Genomic DNA, 21884 nt, shown 5'->3' on the forward strand with positions numbered 1-21884 from the left:
CATCAACCTGTCTGCGTTTGACACCATTGACCATTACATCCTATTACAGAGACTGGAACATGTAATTGGCATTACAGGAACCGCACTAAGCTGATTTAAATCCTATCTATCAGATCAATCTCAGTTTGTACATGTAAACGGTGAGTCCTCAGTGCACGCCAAAGTTAGTCACGGAGTTCCACAAGGTTCTGTGCTTGGACCGATTCTATTCACCTTATATATGCTTCCTTTAGGCAATATTATTAGGAAACACTCCATAAACTTTCATTGTTATGCGGATGATACCCAATTATATCTATCAATCAAGCCAGATGAAACTAACCAGTTAGCTAAACTTCAAGCATGCCTTAAGGACATAAAGATCTAGATGACCTGCAACTTTGTGATGTTAAACTCTAACAAAACTGAAGTTATTGTACGTGGCCCCAAACACCTCCGAGTCACATTATCTAAAGATAAAGTTACTCTTCTCTGGCCTCCAGCACCACCGTAAGGAACTTCTGAGTTATCTTTGATCAGGATTTATTCTATAACTCCCACATGAATGTATGCAACATTTCAAAAAGCAGGCACATCCTGTTTCAACATGAGACCGAAAAACTAGTGCATACATTTGTTACTTCTAGGTTGGACTATTGCTATTCCTTATTATCAGGCTGCCCGAATAAGTCCCTTAAGACTCTCCAGAATGCTGCAGCACGTGTACTGACAAGAACTAGGAAAAGAGATCATATTTCTCCAATTTTAGCTTCTCTGCACTGGCTCCCTGTAAAATCCAGAATAGAATTTAAAATCCTTCTCCTCACCTACAAAGCTCTTAATGGTCAGGCACCACCAGATCTCCATAATACCATATTACCCGACTAAAACATTGCGCTCCCAGAATGCAGGGTTACTTGTGATTCCTAGAGTCTCCAAAAGTAGAATGGGAGCAAGAGCCTTCAGCTATCAAGCTCCTTTCCTGTGGAATCAGATCCCAGTTTGGGTTTGGGAGGCAGGCACCATCTCCACATTTAAGAGTAGGCTTAAGACTTTCCTCTTTGATAAGCTTATAATTAGGGCTGGCTTGGGTGAGCCCTGAACCATCCCTTAGTTATGCTGCTATAGGCCTAGACTGCCGGGAGACTTCCCATGATGCACCTCTTTCTCTCCCTCTCCATCTGTATGCATTTTTATCCCATTGCTGCATGTTGCTAACTCAATATCTTCTCTCTCCCATAGTTTTGTACTTTCTCGTTTCTCTTCTCTCTCCTTCTGTCGCTTTCAGCAGGTATTTCTGCCTCTGGAGCTGTAGAGACTGGATCTGTGGTTGTGGGCCACTCTCTGCCCGTGTTCCTGCTCGACAACTGCTACTACAGTTGTTGTTATTGGCTCTGTTACTAATGCTGTCATTTTTATTCCTATAGCTGCCATTATTATTATTATTATTAATTTATTAATATTAATGACTGCAGGAGGACTCCACCTTGCAGCAAAGGACCAAGCTTACACCTGAACACATATGCAAACTATTAGACATCTGTCTCAACACAACCTACTTCCAATTCCGGGGACACTTCTACAGACAGATTCACGGCTGTGCAATGGGCTCTCCGGTCTCTCCCATTGTGGCCAACCTGTACATGGAACAGTTTGAGAAGAAGGCATTATCCTCGTTCCCAGGCACACCACCAAGTCATTGGTACTGCTACGTGGATGACACCTTTGTGAAAATCAAGAAACAAGCGTTCTCAGAGCATATTAATACTGTGGACCCCAACATCAAGTTCACGCGTAAGGACGCCAAAGAGAACTGCTTGGCCTTTCTTGATTGTTTTACTCTCAGAGGAGAGGACGGAAAGCTCCAGATAGAAGTGTACAGGAAACCAACACATACGGATCAATACTTGCTCTTTGACTCACACCATCCACTACAGCACAAGCTGGGTGTAATCCGGACATTACAACACAGAGCCCAAGAAGTGCCCACCGGCTCAGAGGGTAAGAAGAAAGAGGAAAGGCATGTCCAGAATGCACTCTCAGCCGGTGGTTATCCTACTTGGGCTATCAACAAAGTTAAAAGAGCCAAAAAACAGGACAAAAGTGTAACAGAACCAAGAAGAAACGGTGTTTCCATTCCTTATGTATCTGGACTGTCTGAAAAACTACAAAGGATCTTTAGACAGCACGATGTTCCTGTTTTCTTTAAACCAGGCAACACTTTAAGACAGAAACTCGTTCACCCTAAGGACAAGTTACCCACACAGAAACAGAGCAATGTTGTCTACTCCATTCAGTGCAGTGAGAAAAACTGCAAAGAACGGTACATAGGCGAAACCAAACAGCCACTTCACAAAAGACTTTATCAGCACAGACGACACGCTAACTCAGGATTACAGAGTGCCATGCATTTGCATCTAAAAGCTACAAACCACACATTTGAAGACAGCGAGGTGAAGATTCTAAGTAGAGAGAAGAATTGGTTTGAACGGGGCGTCAAGGAAGCCATTTTTCTGAAAAAAAGAGAACCCCTCTTTGAACAGAAATGGTGGTCTGAGATTTAATCCGCCCAAAGTCTATCAGAGTGTATTATCACCTTGGTCACGCCAATCACATGCTAATCAGCTACTTAACAGTGATGAAGTAGATGCAGCCAGAAAACAATAGGCCTGATTACTGATTACTGGGCCATCTTGGAAACCATTAGGTCAGTTTCAGGTGAAACTAGCTATTAACAGATACTCAGGCAGATTCCCTCCTGAGGGCAGGGCTTATGTAACACAGAGTAATTTCCAGTTCCCGTCCAATTTTTTCACAATTGAGAATGACTTCCGGATGGGAGCCGAAATGTCTTAATTCTGAAAACAGTGTCCAGATGACTACGACTGAAATCTTTTCTACGATAATGACAGCTATAGGAAAAATAACGTCAGTAACAGAGCCAATAACAACAACTGTAGTAGCAGTTGTCGAGCAGGAACACAAGGGCAGCAGGTGGTCCACAACCACAGTTCCAGTCTCTGCAGCTCCAGAGGCAGAAATACCTGCTGAAAGCGACTTCCACATTACGTCAACGACTGACACCGAAAGCAGCCAATGGGAAGAGAGAAACAGTTGTTCATCTACACAGGCCTGGATGAGGGAGCATTTCATACACACCTATGTAACAAACTTTGTGGCACACTATGTCTGGCCAATTATTACTGTAAAATCAGTGTATAATAATTCATTCATTAAGTAATTGACTCTTTTATTAATTTCTCAAGTGCGCTGTGAATAACTGCCGTGACAATGGCAGGGAACATGGCTATAACTCATTGTGGGAAAGATGTATTGTAGAGTCAATACACCTGTATGTTCTTTTTCATCTTTATAAACTAAAACTGAGTAGCAGTAATCTTCATTTACACATGGAAAACAGAGAGGGCAAGCCCTCTTTTACAAATGTGTCCTTTTTACAAAAACATGGTATACAGATACAATTATATGGTTACTGTTAATTGTAAGGTTATTCATAACACCAAAGCTGGCATATCCTGTGTACTACGAGACTTTAGAAAGTCACTGAGACAACAGCTTCTACAAAAAAAACAGTGTTTATTGTCCAAAAAGTGAAAGTTTAAACCACGTTTTTTGGTTTAGTTTGACAGGACAGTTCACAGCTCAAGAAAAACAAACATGGACCTTGTTGAGGTTAGACTAATCAACTGATCAGCAACACAGCATTAATTAGAACCTGACCAGTTACACTGAAAACACAAACTTGCTTAAAGTAATCAGGAAGCAGCAAACCAGCCCCTGTCATGATTGCTAACATTGCTATCATACAGTTATGATGATGATGATGATAATAATATCAGTGTGTGTATGCTTGACATTGGGAGGGCCTGAGACAGGCAGGGGTTGTCTGGGATGATGTAACCATGCGTCTGACGTACCATGTCTGGTACATGTTGGTGAAACATCAGTGGCATGATGTAGCTTTCTTTCCTGCTGTTTAAGATGTTGGATGAGAGCAGCCTTTGCTGCTCTGTGTCATTGATGGCAGAGAAAACAAAGGCATGCTGCTGATGGAGGTGGTCAGTTACAGTTCTCATTTTCTGGTAAAGCATGAGCTTTTCCTCAGCTGCCCAAGTCTTCATATGTAAGGCATCAGTCCCTTGTCTTTTCCAGACTCAGATTCATCATCAATCTGGAAGAGGACAAATGAAAACAGAGTGCTATGTCATGTTACCAGGTGGTTTCTAAAATGATTGGTAGGTAGTTGCCAGGTGGTTAGTGAGTGGTAACAGACAGATACGGCTTAGTTACTCTGTTTCATCCTCAATATACGACTGATAAGTCCCTATCTATATATTACAGAAAGTACAGCACAAGAATTCTGTAGTTACAAATCTGAAAGCATTACTGTGCCACACCTGTCCAAACATTGCATAAGTTATAAGGGAGGCTTTGGTGGTAATTGATTATTAATCACACCATATTCAATTACTGCAGCATTATAGCATCATCATTGTGACACTTTCCTACAACAATATGCTATGTTATTGTCTGGCTCCTAGCTATTTAATCACACCTAGGCTTCCATGTTGAAGCACATCAGTAGGGCACTTAAAGATGGCTGTAATGACCTTATAGTCTTACATAAACACATTGAACTCTTACTTGAGTTTGTTGAATTGAATCAGTGTGATGATGTAGTTCCTTTTCCATCTAGAGTCAGTGTCTGGAGAACAGATAAAGACATTATTACAGCTCTAATAAAGTGCTTCATTTCATGCTACTTCACCCACACAGCTTACAGGATTGTACTCCATTACTGTACATGGAGAGGTAAGTATAACATATTTGCAATATTCTTTGTTAATATTTGTAACCTTATTACAATATTCAAGACATTCATGCATTCACTTAAGTTGCTCACTTATTGGTTTTGACAACAAAAATAACAGGAAACAAGACAATCGTCAATGCTACATATTCTACTTGGTGCAAAATGAGCTCGTAAATGAAATCTAAAATTCTACTGCTCACAACTATTGTTACCTGCTTCTTATGTGCATGGTTTACCTAGTGCCTCTCTGATGACAGATGAGATGTCTTCTTGAGCGAGAATTGATATTTTTCTCTGCTTTGTCTAATCTCTGCAGGAGCTGCACCTCTGTAAAGACATAGTTTAATTTACTTATGCTGACCACTAAGCACAGTGGTTACATTGTACTACCAACACAAAATTTTGACATTTATACAGCAGTGGACAAACCTAGGTCAGTTGATTTCCTGTGTCCATAATGCAGAAGGGCATCAGTCAGCAGGTCAAGACGGTGAGATGGAGTCATCTCCTTTGTGACTCTGGCAAAGCTTCAGGGGAAAAGACCAGAACCTCGTCATTCCTTCCCTGTCTGTGAGCCCAAACCCATCAAGCTGTCTGGTGCTGAACTTGATCTGTGATTAAAGCAAAGTTGTAGAATATCACATACACTGACACTGAGCATATTTCTACTATATTGTCATAAACAGTGCAGCTCTGAAACAAGTTTAAACAAATATCAGGTGGGAAAAAATGTTAGATTTAAGATTACTTTAAGGGATTTTGATATTTTCTACTATTTCAGCAGTGCAGTGGATAGACAGGAAAATGGAGGCCAAACAGAAAGTGAATGATGTGTGACACAGGTCCTGATGTCTCTAATAACTCAATGAAATTACCTGTCATGGCACTTTGTGTCCATAAATGTGAAATGCTGGTATGGTCAAGGAGATGTTGTGTGGTATGCCCTCCTTTGATTTCTTATTGAACACACTATGGCATAATTTTGAGTTAATGTGTCCAAGTCGTTTATCAAAACAATAATTCAGTTTTACACAGGAGTTTAAAAATGTACTCACATACCAATGTGAGGCAACAACACCGCAGCGCTTTTCTGACTACTCAAAGCGCTTCAACTACATATCACATTCACCCCATTCACACACTGATGGCAGAACTGCTCATCAAAGTAACTAATCACTCACACACCGAAGGCACAGACCTCGGGAGCAATTTGGGGTACAGTGTCTTGCCAGTGGACAACCCGCTCTATCACTAAGCCACAGTCGCCCTAATTTAATTTATGTTGACCTGACTTTAGCAGATGTGTTTTCTTGTGGGAAATGATCATGACGGGTTGCTGTATGTGGGTTTTGGCAGGCAGCTGTCCCCTCTTCCTGGTACTGGCACTGAATCTTTTAGTGCTACGGAGTACTGGACTGTACCAGCCTACTTTCACCCCTGCAGGCCATACAGTATTGGATAACTTGCTGAGGTTAATGCATTTGTTGAGACATATTATTCATCCACCAACAAAAAAGTAAACAAGCTATGTCTGCGTCTCTGCGCTTTACAACCTCGGCCTGCCTCATTTTTCATGTGGGCAAGCTCCGTCAGCACGGTAGCACAGAAGAAAGAAAGATATCAGCTCATGTGACATCTGATTTCATTCCAGTGCAGCTTGCACACACACACATGCAGAGAGAAAAAGAGCAATCTGATCCTTTGTGCCTCTCTTTGTGGCTGTTGAGATGAATGGCTCTCAGACGAGGCCACTGTGGCATGAAATGCTAAGATGTAATCATCTTCTCGCAACAGGATGCTGTTTCACGAGAGGGGAATGAACTCCAATGTCTCTTTCACTTTTTTTTATTGCTTGCTGCCTTGATATTTTCCCTTCACTAAGTCTGCATTTTAAGACCATGTCCCATGCCTTTGATTTGTGAAAGAAGTGTTTATATTTTTTGATTTAGAGATGCCCATGATGCGTGTCCTTTTCAATCCAAAGGTCCCTTTGGATTAACTTTAGTTTATAACATGTTGAAGACAGAAATTACCTTATGATTCTCAGTTCCTGATATCTAAGTATAAATCATGACAGTGGATTTGTTGATTTTACTTTAAGTATTAAATTAGATAAAGTGCTGCTGCAAATTTGTCTATAGTATCAAGACTTTTTTGTCTATTATTGACTCTTATGTCTTGTTTTCTTAAAACATCTGAAATAATCTGGTATTTCAGTCAGATTATTTTAACCTGTTTCCAACACAAATCAATTTGTATCAAGACATTTCTAGATATTAGTGTCAGTATCTTGAAACAACACAAAATTACAACTGAATGACACTGAACTAACTCCATGACCAGGAGCAAACTTGGCAGTAACTTCCTGGGATCTCCACTGGTTGCCTGGTTACAGCCAAGAAATAGCCGAGCACATAACCCCCCATAAAACAGTGCGAATTGTCAATTTTACACATCAATTTTGGTATGTATTAATTAAAAAAAATGTGTATATATATATATATATATATATATATATATATATATTATTGAACATTAGGTAAGCACCAGGCTAGCTGTTTCCCCGTTTCCAGTCTTTGTGCTAAGCTAAGTTAACCGGCTGCTAGCTATAGCTGTTACGGACAGAATAGCAAGAGACACCAAGATGGCAACACAGATGATTTATTGAACACCAGTTAAGCAAGCAGTGAGTAGAATGGGTGCTGATGGGTACTGATACCGTCCTTAGCTTAGATGGATAGGAGATCGGGAGTAGGCAACACACACTGGAGTCAGAAGAACACAGAGCTGGAGACAGGAACTCAGGAGAGGAAAAACACACTGTTCAAAGGCTGGAGCCCAACACATTGTCTGGTAGTGCAGAGTATTGTCCTTATAGAAACGAGACCGGACACTGACTGAGGTGAGTGGGGTGTTTTTGTACTGGAGCTGAAGCGATGGAGATGAGTATCAGGTGTGTGATTGGCAACGGGTTTTTGATTAGAATTCTGGTGAGGGAGCACACTGTGGTTGTGAGGTTGTGGAGCCACGTGTGTCTGACAATAGCCTTATATTTAAGAAAGAGAAGAGCTAAGACCTAATAAGTCTATCTCCCAAAATGTTGAAATTTTGCTTTAAGGTTTGGGAAAGATGTTTGGATGAAATATTTAAAAAGTCAATGCGATTTTTGTCTCACAACACAGATTAAGACAAACTGCTGCATTAGAAAACAAAAATATCACACTTGACTCTTGACAAAAGTTGTATTGGAAACTGATTGAAATTATAAAGATTGATGCAGTGTTTAGATATATTTTTCTTGAAACTAACATGACAGTTTGTCAACATTTACATTCATAATATTCAATAATGTCTTGAATTTTGAAGGACGTAAAGCTTTGTATTTTTCTCTATATTCTTGTGTAACTTCGTCTCCATTGGTAGCTAATGCTGCACCGATGTTGTTTTTTGATCATGATCGATTTTTTGTCTCGTTCTTTCCAGAGAACTCCTTCTCACTTTATTCCCTGAAGCCACTGTTATTGATCAAATGACCCATGACGGCATTTTGGATATTTGCTTTCTGCTGGAGTCGCCATACCACTCATCAAACTGTGTCTTACATCTGTCACTGAGCTTGATTACTTTTCTGTGTGCAATCACTCTGATGTGGGATGAGAGCTTTCCTTGCAATATGTTCCATTGCCTTTATGACAAACCATGACATCTCAGAGTTCAGAGCAGGAGGCAGAGTTGCAGTCCTACACACTTCTCTGTGCTTCCAGAGCAGTTACCCACCCAAAACTCCTTAGTGACGGTGTCTGCCCCCCGACCACTTAAATTAAAAAAATCTAAAGTTAACAGAAGATGAGTTATAAATAAAAACCTAAACAAAAACGCTGAAATAGCACAACAAAATAGGAAAATTAAATGTGGACTCTTAAACATCAGATCTCTGTCATCTAAAGCTGTACTAGTGAACGATATAACATCAGAGTATCATATTGACTTATTTTGTCTTTCTGAAACCTGGCTGGGTCATGAAGAATATGTTCCACTCTGCCCAGTCATATTAATACTCATATTCCTCGAGGCACCGGCCGATGAGGTGGAGTTGCAGCCATCTTCGACTCAAGCCTATTAATCAACCCTTAACTCATTCGAAAGCTTTGTTCTTAGTCTTTCACACCCAACCTGGAAAATACAACAGCCAATTTTATTTGTTATAGTGTACCACGCTCCTTGTCCTTATTCTGAAATTTATCTGAATTTCTGAGTTTTTATCAAGTTTAGTCCTTAAAACAGATAATGTGGTTATTGTAGGTGATTTCAATGTTCATGTGGACATTAGTACATTAGTACTGCGTTTATCTCATTATTAGATTCAATTGGCTTTTGTCAGAGTGTACATGAAGCTACTCACTGTTTTAAACACACCCTTAACCTTGTTCTGGTATATGGCATTGAAATTGAACATTTAATAGTCTTTCCACAGAATCCTTCTTTGGAGTGGCCTAGTCAAAGTCCTGACCTGAATCCTTTTGAGATGCTGTGGCATGACCTTAAAAAGGCAGTTTGTGCTCGAAAACCCTCCAATGTGACTGAATTACAATGATTCTGGAAAGATGAGTGGGCCAAAATTCCTCTACAGCTCTGTAATAGACTCATTAGAAGTTATCGCAAACACTTGATTGCAGTTGTTGCCGCTAAGGGTGGCCCAACCAATTTTTAGGTTTAGGGGGCAATCACTTTTTCACACAGGGCCATGTAGGTTTGGATTTTGTTTTCCCTTAATAATAACATTTTAAAACTGCATTTTGTGTTTACTTGTGTTATCTTTGACTAATATTTAAAATTGTTTGATGATCTGAAACATTTAAGTGTGACAAATATGCAAAAAAATAAGGAATCAGGAAGGGGGCAAACACTTTGTTTGTACATGTTAACGGTGAGTCATCTGTGCACACCAAAGTTACCACAAGGTTCTGTGCTTGGACCAATTGTATTCACCTTATATATGCTTCCTCTAGGCAATATTATTAGGAAACACTCCATAAACTTTCACTGTTATGCAGATGATACCCAATTATATCTATTGATCAAGCCAGATGAAACTAACCAGTTAGCTAAACTTCAGGCATGCCTTAAGGACATAAAGACCTGGATGACCTGCAATTTTCTGATGTCAAAACTGAAGTTATTGTACTTGGCCCCGAACACCTCTGAAACACATTATCTAAAGATATAGTTACTCTAGATGGCATTGCCCTGGCCTCCAGCGCCACCATAAGGAATCTCAGAGTTATCTTTCATCAAGATTTATCTTTTAACTCCCACATGAAACAAACTTCAAGTACTGCCTTCTTTCACCTACATAACATTGCAAAAATCAGGCACATCCTGTCTCAAAATGATGCCGAAAAAGTAGAGCATGCATTTGTTACTTCTAGGTTGGACTATTGCAATTCCTTATGATCAGGCTGCTCGAATAAGTCCCTTAAGAGTCTCCAGTTGATTCTGAATGCTGTGGCACGTGTACTGACAAGAACTAGGAAAAGAGATCATATTTCTCTAATATTAGCTTCTCTGCACTGGCTCCCTGTAAAATCCAGAACATAATTTAAATTGCTTAATTGCTTTAAAATCCTTCTCCTTACCTACAAAGCTCTTAATGGTCAGGGACCATCATATCTTAATGATCTCATAATACCGTATTACCCGACTAGAACACTGTGCTCCCAGAATGCAGGGTTACCTGTGGTTCCTAGAGTCTCCAAAAGTAGAATGGGAGCCAGAGCCTTCAGTTATCAAGCTCCTCTCCTGTAGAATCACATCCCAATTTGGGTTTGGGAGGAAGACACCATCTCCACATTTTAGAGTAGGCTTAAGACTTTCCTCTTTGATAAAGCTTATAGTTAGGGCTGGCTTGGGTGAGTACTGAACCATCCCTTAGTGATGATGCTATAGGCCTAGACCTCCAGGAGACTTCCCATGATGCACCTCTTTCCTCTCTCCTTCTCTCCCTCTCCATCTGTATGCATTTTTATCCCATTACTGCATATTACTAACTCGACATCTTCTCTCTCCCGTACTTCTGTGCTTTCTCATTTCTCTCCTCTCTCCTTCTGTCACTTTCGGCAAGTGTTTCTGCCTCCGGAGCTGCGGAGGCTGGATCTGTGGTTGTTTGCCACTTGCTGCTCGACAACTACTACTACAGTTGTTGTTATTGGCTCTGTTACTAATACTGTCATTATTATTCCTATAGCTGTCATTTCTATTATTACTAATTTATTAATATTAACACTACAATTACACTTCTACTATTTAAAAAATTCTAGGTGGTATTTGCATTGTGCCCCCCCAAAACCGCTCTCTCTCTCTAAACCTCTCTCTCTCTCTCTCTGCGAATGCGTGGGCGTTTGTGGAGCGTGTGTGAGCTTAGTGAGTGTGAACGTGTGTATTCGCTTTTTCCTGTGTTTCCTGTCTTTTTTTCCTTTCTTTATTTCTGGGTTTGTTTGTTTGATTTGGTGTGTGTCTTGTGTGTGTGTTTTGTTCGTGCTGCCTGCTTTCTTGGAAGGCATGGCAGCTCAGGGTGGGAATGGGCTTGATTTCCTCACACGGCGTCACAGAGTTAAAATAGTATCCGTGGCGAGTGTGGAGGCTTGCTGTCTGGGTGTGGGAGAAGTTGTTGGCCATCAAAACATTCTCTCTGCATCCAGAATGAATGGCGCGACCGTGATTTTTTTTAATACGGTGGAAAGAGCAAACGAGGTGGTTGTGCGCGGAATAAGCATTGATGACATACTTACACCTGTTTTGCCTCTGATGTTACCATCAAAGAAAGTCACAATTTCGAATATCCCTCCGTTCCTTAGTGATGATATTGTGGCGCAAGCGCTTTCACGTTATGGAAAGTTGGTTTCGCCGATCAAAAAGATTGTGATCGGGTGCGAGTCTCCTTTATTGAAACATATTGTTTCATTTAGGAGATTCACTTTCATGATTATTAAAGATGATGCTGAACTGGACTTGGCACTAAAATTCCGTGTGGATGATTTTGAATACGTAGTGTTTGTAACAACTGACAAAATGAAATGCTTCAGATGTGGTAAATCGGGCCACTTAATCCGTTCATGCCCTGACAAGAGTAACGCAGCTGGAGGTAGTAAGGACAGTGCTGCAAATGAGGAAGACAGGCCTACTGTAAAACTGTCTGAGGTCGGTCCGGCCGAAGCAGTGCCGACCGCGGATGGACCTGCTGGGGAAGGAACATCTGTCTTGGGGCCTGTGGAAGCTGGATCGACCTCAGCGGAATCAATGAATGAAGGTAGGGATACTTCAGAAACTTCTCCAAATGCAGAAACTGGATTGTTGAACAGTGATGTAGAAAACGTGAGGGAAGAAGATGTGTCTGAGTTAGAAATAGAGAATAAGATGTTCAAAGTGCCGACAAAAAGGAAAAAGGTGGAAAAGATCAGTAGTGCAAAGTGTTTCAAAAAAGGAGATGTGGTTGAAGAGCAGAAGGAGTCAGAAAGTGAAGGTGAAATGTCTGATTCAAGTATAGTGTTGTCGCAGGCTGAAGGTATAAGCAGAAGCTATGATGTTGATGACATAAAAAGTTTTCTTAGTAGCACAAAAAAACAGAAGAGGTGTGATTGTAAAGGAATATTTCCCTGATCTAAAACAGTTTTATGACAAAACCAAAAGTCTAATAGCAGAAGGGTGCCTTTCAAACAAGGAAGTTTACCGTCTGAAAAAGATTGTGAGGAAAGTTGGTCTGGATTTAAATGAAAATGAGGATTAAGAACAGTAGTAATTTGGGTTTGCTTGTGTTTTTTTGGTTGTTCATTTATTTCAGTATGGCTGAGGTGCAGATTGCCTCCTTGAATGTTAATGGTGCTAGAGATTATAGAAAAAGAGCTGAGCTGTATGAAATAATTAAGCAGAAAAAAATAGATGTTACTCTGGTTCAAGAAACGCATAGTGATATGAATAATGTTAATGATTGGATGAAAGAATGGGAAGGGTTATCTTTTTTTAGCCACAACACCACATTAAGTGGAGGAGTAGCAATTTTGTTTGCAAAAACCTTTAATCCGATCTCGTACCAAGTTGAGGAATTTTTGAAGGGTAGACTTTTAAAAGTGAGAGCACAAGTGGAGAATCATAATTTTGTTTTTATTTGTGTGTATGTCCCCAACTCAACCATTGATAGGATGTTGTTTTTAGATACACTATGTTCTGTGTTACAAGATGTTTCTAATGATGAGTATTTATTTTTGGGAGGTGATTTTAATTGTAAAGTGAGTAATTGTGACAGAAATCATTTTGAACCCCATATGCCTTCAAGAAAACGTCTCATTCAAATACTTAATAAGCATGAGATACTTGATGTATGGAGGTTTTTTCATGAGGACAAAAGACAATATACTTGGTCACATGCACGTGATAATGTTTTATCTCTGGCAAGACTGGATAGATTTTATGTGTTTAAGCATCATGCTGGTATTTTTAAAAACTGTTGTATTTAAAAACTGTTGGTTTTTCAGACCATTGTATAGTACAATGTTCCTTTATTTTGAGTTCTGTCAAGCCTAAAAGTGCTTATTGGCATTTTAATTTAACTTTGTTAGATAACAAGGATTTTATACGCACTTTTAAATTGTTTTGGGCTGATTACAGAACAAAAAAAGCATCTTTTCAATCAGTACAAAAATGGTGGGATTTTGATAAGATACAGATTAAACAGTATTGTCAGCAGTATACTCACAACAACACCAAAGCTTTAAATCAGTCAATGAAAGACCTAGAGACTGACATAATTAAGATACAAGGATTGGCAGAATTAACAAAACAACAAAGTTATTTGAAAATTCCAAAAAAAAAAGAGTCAATTGGCAGAATTATTGGGGTTAAAACACAGGGGGCTTTGGTCCGATCAAGATTTGTAAGTCTTGACCAGATGGATGCACCTTCAAAGTTTTTAATCTTGAAAGGAAAAATGGACAAAAAAGAATCATTCATGCTTTGCGATCTGAGGAAGGTGTTCTGTTGTCCAACCCTGTAGCGATTAGAAGGAGGGCAATTGGTTTTTATGAGAAACTGTACAGAAGTGAATTAGTACCAGACAATATCAGTGAGAGTGTCTTCTTCACGGATTTACCAAAGGTGTCTGATGAAGCTAATGCAGAGATTTCAGGTGCGCTCAGTCTGGGAGAACTGCATAAGGCTGTTCAGAGCATGGAATCCGGAAGGGTGCCTGGAATCGATGGCATACCAACAGACTTTTACAAATGTTTTTGGGATATTTTAGGAGAGGATCTCTTAGAAGTACTCAATGGTAGTTTGGATGAAGGTCTTCTACCTTTGAGTTGCCGGAGAGCAGTCCTAACCCTCCTTCCCAAAAAAGGAGACCTCACAGAGATCAAAAACTGGAGACCTGTTTCACTTCTGTGTAGTGACTATAAACTTCTTTCAAAGATTTTAGCAAACAGACTATCAAACATTGTGAATAAGGTGATCCATCCGGACCAAACCTACTGTGTCCCCAAAAGGTCAATTTTTGATAATATTTCCCTTATTAGGGATATTTATGATGTCTCTAAGTTATCAAGTAGTGATGTTGGATTGATTTCGCTAGACCAAGAAAAAGCATTCGACAGAGTTGAACACTTATACCTATGGGAAACGTTAAAAGCTTTTGGTTTTAGTAAAAGTTTTATAAGTAAAATCAAAGTTTTGTACAATAATGTTGAGAGCATACTCAAAATTAATGGTGGCTTATGCACTCCTTTTAAAGTTTTTAGAGGGGTGAGGCAGGGATGCCCGCTCTCTGGAATGTTATATTCGTTAGCAATTGAACCTTTTTTAGAACAATTAAGAAAAAGTGTACAAGGTTTTAATGTGCCAATTTTTGGAAAAAGTATAAGTCTTTCTGCATATGCTGATGATGTTTTGGTGTTTGTTAGTCAACAGAGTGATGTAGAGGCTTTAATGAGTGTATTTGATGATTTTAAAAAACTGTCTTCTGCTAAAGTTAATTTGGAAAAAAGCGAAGCGTTGCTTATAGGAGATTGGAAAAGAGGGTGTTTTTCCCTTCCTCCTGGTTTAGTATGGAAAAAAGGAGGTTTTAAATATTTGGGGGGTTTTCTAGGAGATGAAGCAACTGTACAAAAAATTGGGAAGGAACTATTGAAAAAGTTAAAGGTCGACTTGAGAAATGGAAGTGGTTAATCCCAAATATGTCATATAGAGGTCGGACCTTAGTTATAAATAATTTAATAGCTTCCTCTTTATGGCATAAATTAACCTGCATAGATCCTCCTTTACGTCTGTTAGCTGAGATTCAAGCGATCTTAGTTGATTTTTTCTGGGATAAGTTACATTGGGTTCCACAGAGTATATTGTTTTTACCTAAAGAAGTAGGAGGACAAGGATTGGTGCATCTTCAAAGTAGAACAGCAGCTTTCTTTCTTTTTTTCCATTTTTGCAAAGACTTCTTAGTGGTTCAATAAATTCAAGCTGGAAAGTAGTTGCATGTAAAATACTACAAAATCTTGGGAATTTGAAAATGGACAGGAATCTTTTTTTTATGGACTTATCTAAACTGAACATCAATGGAATGCCTATCGGAATGTTTTTAAAGTGTGGAAAATGTTCAAAATACAAAGGGAAGGACATTTTAGATCTCTTCACTGGCTCCTTGAAGAACCACTTATATATGGAGCACGCTTTGATTTAACACACAAGGACTGTACAATTCCTGGACTCACTGAAACACTTGTGGCTTCCAAAATATGTACAATGGGGAGTCTAGTTAAGTTGACAGGACCAGATTTTGAAAATATGGAAAGAGTTGCTATGAGTTTGAAGATTAAGTCAAGACGATTTGTTTTTCATTTATTAGAAAAATGGAAAAAAAGACTCACTTCTGATGAACTGAAACTTTTAGCAGACTACTGTGGAAGCAAAATTGTGCCTAATGAAAGAGATGTCTTATCTGACTTTTTTTTTTAACCTGTTTTAGATGATGTTTCAGGAATATTTCTAAGCTCTGAAAAATCCCTATGTCTTAATTTTTTTTCAAGTACTGGAAAATCTTTTTATAAAGCTTGTGTTCTTGTTTTTAATAAAAAACCCTTGATAAAAGGGTCGATACACCATGGCGTGATGTTTTAAAAATGTGTGATGATGATAAGCCAGAATGGAGATCATTGTATAAGCCACCTTTAAGTAAAAGAGTTGGGGACATACAGTGGAGACTGTTACATGGTGCAATAGCAGTTAATGCTTTCATTTCAGTCTTGAACTCTGATGTTACTGCAGAATGCCCATTTTGTTTAAAGAGAGAAACTGTTTTTCATGCTTATATGGATTGTTTTAGACTGAAAAGCTTGTTTAGTTTATTACATAATTTATTTGATAGTTTTAATGAATCTTTTTCTATAGACGTATTTATTGTTGGGTTTAAATATGTTAGAAGAAAGAGTTTTATTTGTCAGTGTTTAAACTTTATTATAGGTCAAGCAAAATTAGCAATTTATATGAGCAGAAAAAACAAAATAGAACTGGGCGTAGATCAAAATATTAATACTCTGTTTTTAGCCACAGTAAAATCCAGAATACTTATTGATTTTCATTTCTATGCATCCATGGATGACATTATCACTTTTCAAACGAAATGGTGTAAGAATGAGGCTCTGTGCTCTATTATTGATGGAAAAATATTTTTTTCTCTTTTATTAATGTAAAAAAGGTTTTTTTTGGTTTTGTTTTCCTTGTGGTACAAAAGGTAAACGTAAAACGGTAAATGTTTCGAAATGTTTGAAAAAGTGTTTTATGTGAAAAATTGTAATAAAGTCCTTTTTTCAAATTCAAATTCAATTCTCTCTCTCTCTCTCTCTCTCTCTCTCTCTCTCTCTGTCTCTACAAACCTCTCTCTCTCTCAAAACCTAACACGCAGTGGCGGATGGCCGCCCACCATTGAGTCTGGTTCTGTCCAAGGTTTCTGCCTCTTAAAGGAAGTTTTTTTTTATGCCACTGTCGCCAAATGCTTGCTCATGCTGGGATTTGTTGGGTCTCTGTAAATAATATTATAAAGAGTACGGTCTAGACCTGCTCTATAGGAAAAGTACAATGAGATAACTTCTGTTATGAATTAGCGCTATATAAATACAATTTTATTGAATTGAATTGAACATCAACCCAATTTAAAAGTCAAGTAAAAAGATAGGTCTTAATTTATTTTTGAAATTCGCAAGGGAGTTTGCTGTCCTGAGACTGTAAGAAATAGGGGGACCAAACTCACAGTTTTACACAGTCCACATTCTGTGTAAGAATGAATTCAGCTGAAGGTAATATTAGGCTTTAGCAGTCTGAGTTAACAAATCAAATGGGTATCTGCCAAAACTGCAGTCTTTTTAAAACAAAATTCCTGCTTTGTGTTTCTATAGACAGTGTTTCTTTGCTGAGCTGCAGAGGAGGGATACATTAGAGTAGTAGTAGTTTCATGTAGGTTTGTTGTACAAAATACAGGCAATAAACCAAGACCACAAGGATTCAAACCTAATGAACTTTATTCTATATTGTAGTGGAGATCCCAAAGTTTCCAAAAATATGTCAGACTAAATTGTGATGACATCTGCATAAAATATTGCAGATGTCATATACTGTATATATATATAATTTCCATTTAATTAAATTGGACAGACATAGAAAACATGAATTGAACTTGCTTTCAGTGTAAGTATTGTTTCAATGAAGAGGTGGAACAAGATGATACTGTTATATGGGACAAAATATGTTTCAGTCACATCTAAAGAATAGAGCAGACGAGTACTTGAATCAAAAAAATAAGTTGTGTTTGAAACATGTTAAAATAGTCACATTGTATTGGCTGATATTTTTTCTTGTATTGGCTGATTTTTTTTTAAATAAGATTTTCAAAACTCAATAATAGAATAAATGTCTTGAAAAGATGGAACTTTTGGCTCAGCAGCAGAGCAGAGTGAGGCCTGTTAGAATTTTCAGTATAGATCAGCTCTGCTGTATGATGAAAGCTAAATATAGAGCTGACTCTGGCACCCAGACAGGCTCTCGTCTCAGACTGAATGGTCTATTCTGCATAACTGGTGATATATATGCTAATATCAAAAAAAGTACCTAACTCGCTCTGTGGGCCTGTCAGAGAAAATTGTTTCACAGGTTAGGAGAGAGAAGGGAAAAAAACAGAGCAGCAAAGAGTAATCTTTACCTGGATATAATTTTCTTTGACTGGGGAGGTGATGAGAAGTGATGATAGGAGATTAGTTGTGACACCTCCCGGGTTACAGCCAACACATTAAAGGAGAACTCTCTGCGGAAGGGGGCAACTGTTCTCTGCAGTACCTCACTCCTGTGACAAATAATAATATCACACAAATGAAAGTCACTGGAGGACTGGTGTTGAAAAGAAGATTTTTGGATGACACAAACGCTCTATTTTTCCTTCATCAGTGCTGACGAATAACAATGCAGTTAATCAGATTTTATTTATTTGTTAAATGTCTATGTCTTCCTTTTTATTTCAGTCGAACCGGCAGATCACCATCATATCATTACCTCTGTGATTCTATATTTAGTGTTTCAGTATAGCCAACCACACAATTCAGTGTCAGTGTTTTTATTGACTTATCTTTTTGTTTCTGTGCAGACAATTGGATAAGTAAAAAATAGTGAAACCCTGTCTCCTATAAAATACATTATATATCCTACTAATTTGCTTCAGAAACATTAATTGCAGCCGGGATTACATTCACTGGCCACATTAAACAAAACTGTAGATTTGGCGATAATTCTCTGTGGGTTCATCACTATGAGCAATCTCTTTATCATGCAGACATATGAAAACATTGATTAGTGCAGTTGCCCACACCAAACCAGACGTTAAATGTGCTTCAGTTACCAGGAGCAGATGTTGTAGGCTAACAAATTAAATGCACTGTCAGTGAACATTTGGCAGATACATTATATAAAAATGTACATTAAAAAAGTAATTTGTCTTGCTTTATATTCAAAACATATGCAAATTAGTTGTAAATGAAGATGTATTTTTTAGGAAACGGAAACATCAAATAGTGATTCGAACAAGGCTCATTTATACTATCTGCTAGCCAAGGTAAATGGTGATTTCTTGGCTACTGAGACCCCCCCAACATCTCTGTTTGTGATTATGATTGTGTGATATCAACCAAATTGACATACAAGAAAAGTGATTCCAGAGACTATATATATAAATATATATATATATATATATATATAAATATATATATATATAATATATATATATATATATATATATATATATATAATAGGAAACACCTCCAAAGGTGGTAGAGAGCCAAGATCCTGTTGGACTTAGACTGATATAGACTGATATAGACTGATAGAATGGTAATGGCGAACCAACCAGACATCGTGGTGGTGGACAAACAGCAGAGGAAAGCCGTTGTGGTTGACGTGGCAATACCAAGTGATGGCAACATCAGGAAAAAGGAACATGAAAAACTAGAGAAATACCAAGGGCTCAGAGAAGAGCTGGAGAAGGCCTGGAAGGTGAAGGCGACAGTGGTGCCCATGGTCATCGGAGCACTCGGGGCAGTGACCCCCAAACTGGAGGAGTGGCTACAGCAGATCCCTGGAAGAGCACCAGACATCTCAGTCCAGAAGAGTGCAGTACTATGAGCAGCAAAGATGCTGCGCAGAACCCTCAAGCTCCCAGGCCTCCCTGGTAGAGGACCCTTGCTCAAAGGATGAGACCACCCATGGAGGGTGAAGGACAAAGATTATATATATATAATATACACACACACGTATATATGCATATGTATGTGTATATGTATATATGTATAAATATGCATATATATGTATATATTATATGTATATACTGTATGTATGTGTGTGTAGTATTAACTTGAATAGAAATTTTATTTAAATTGGTCTTTAAGAAATACATTTCAGAACAAAGGAGGCAATGAAACAAACCAGGAACTTTTTAATTGGAGGAAGGAAGTGAGGTGCTGTAGCTCATCTGAAATTAAAATCTCTCTCTGAAATATTAATGTAAATATTTCTGAATTCCCAACTCTTCTAATTACCTCTACCTGTTCCCACTAGGATGGCCCTGAAGCCGGACAAACCGTGAAGGTGAGAACTTAATAATTCACCAACTTTTAAATATGTCATGAGGCCTCTGCAACAGTTATACACTATTAAATAATCATCACATTTGCGGTCCTAAACTCTTGGCATGGCTGAATAATTTAGAGATTTTTTCTAAAGGGTTTAAACCATTTTTGGTTCGGTTGGAGGCTGTATGGTATGATTCAAGTGGCTGACTGGGGCACAGTGTACCATATAGATTAAAGTGAGAGGGAAGGAATCATTACCAATCACTAAAACTTTAAAGCTCTACTCAACCCTCAATACATAACTACACTGTACTATTCTGCTATTTTTGGTACCAGATGGATTATATTACATTGCATTCATTTTGAAGACACTTTTGTTCATAGTGACTTACAGTAGATACAGTTTGAAATCCCTTACATGCCTAGCTTTAAAGGACATTAAAGGCCATTTAAAATTTCTCTTTCAGTTAAGTCTGACATGAAGACACAATTTTTCTGCCAAAGTTGCAACAGTTTTGGTTATTTCACAGGAGAGGTTTGTGTCTGTGCTTGTTTTGTTTGTGCTCTTCTCACTGATATGAAGTGAGCTTAGTTGGAAAAAGGTGATGTCACGTACGTCTGTACAGAAACTTTGGAGCAAAAGAAATTTGCCTAAGAATTTAAAGTCCTATTTGCTCAGTCTGCATTTCCACTGCAACACAGTTAAGAGTAGGCAAATTAGTCAGATAATGGAACACTAATTAGATGAGGATTATAACCATAGACAGATTATCACATGGGCAAAGTGGGCATGTGCCCAGTGCTGTGGTTCTAATGGGGGCCCCTGAAGAATTTTATTTTTTTATTTTAATGTGTAAAAGATTTTTATTTTCAAAATATTGGAATATATGTAAATTTTAAAAAAGTAGTATAATTATAATCTTGTTTTGATGTTTTGTAAAGTAGCCGATTAAATAGCGTAAGGTCATATGTCAACCGTGATATCAACATGGAGAAACGCGCTCCTAGTGGGTTGGGCTCCATTTTGACATTTTTCACTAAAACAGGTCGAAGGTGATGGTAGTGTCAATGTAAGGAGTGGTGCTACAGCACTGCTTCCTGTGGACTACCTGGTGGAAGCTAATGCCTGCACAGGGAGAGAGCAATGAGAAGTTTGGTAGAGGTAGATCAGCACTGCTTCCTACGAAGCCTGTGGTGGATGCTAATGCTATCTCTACCAGCTCTACCAGTTTCTGGATTTTGAGCCAATTCATAGCTATATAGGACATAGTTTGGCATATTGTCATTGCCATGGTGGACAGTCTTGGACAGGACTTATCTAATTATAGAGGCCAGTTATTTGACTATGTCAGGACCGTACAATGGGCTGCAGGTGCAATTGGAGCAAATAAACCCATTAATCCATTATATACCTTAATAAACATTCTCTCCAATGGACCTTTTTTAGAAAAAAATTTACATTTTTTACAGCAATGGCGGATCGCGGAGCTCTCTACATGACTCTGGGTTGCTCCCTGCTTCCGCTCTGGAAAGGCAAATCAAAACCAAACCAGTCATTGCTGGTTGGCATAAAATGCATCATTACTGGTGCACCAGTGCTGGAATGTCGCCAGAGACACCAGATTTAAAAACTCTGTATACTGTGAAATACAGAGATTTACCTGGCGGTGATAGGCTTAATCAGTATTGTGTGAACTCGTTTGGCAACGGCTTGAATGTAACGGACATTCATTTATATGCAAAAGTCCTAGCTCTAACATTGTCTATAACATTAAGGTGCTCGTTATATAATGTTACTTAGCAGAAAAATGACGCTGAAGCTTTCGGTATGTATCAATCAGGTGCCATTTACCTGTGTAGTATATTTTTGTGTATAACACTAACTGACCTGCATAAGGATGACAACGTTAGGTTTTTAAGCCTAT

At 38.5% G+C, this 21884-nt stretch overlaps 1 long non-coding RNA gene across 2 annotated transcripts; it reads right to left on the reverse strand.

Annotated features, from left to right (window-relative positions):
• Window positions 1-3565: 3565 nt before the first annotated feature.
• LOC122888627 lies at window positions 3566-5623 on the reverse strand. Of its 2 annotated transcripts, none has more exons than XR_006380745.1 (4): window positions 5243-5623; window positions 5050-5140; window positions 4645-4705; window positions 3566-4171 (listed from the first exon to the last, which is right to left on the reverse strand). It is a non-coding gene; the product is annotated as an uncharacterized LOC122888627 (long non-coding RNA). The 2 variants fall into 2 exon arrangements; XR_006380746.1 differs by having other exon boundaries at window positions 5026-5140.
• Window positions 5624-21884: the final 16261 nt, after the last annotated feature.

Source organism: Siniperca chuatsi, linkage group LG2 (genome assembly GCF_020085105.1).
Source record: "Siniperca chuatsi isolate FFG_IHB_CAS linkage group LG2, ASM2008510v1, whole genome shotgun sequence".
Taxonomy (NCBI): Eukaryota; Metazoa; Chordata; class Actinopteri; order Centrarchiformes; family Sinipercidae; genus Siniperca; species Siniperca chuatsi.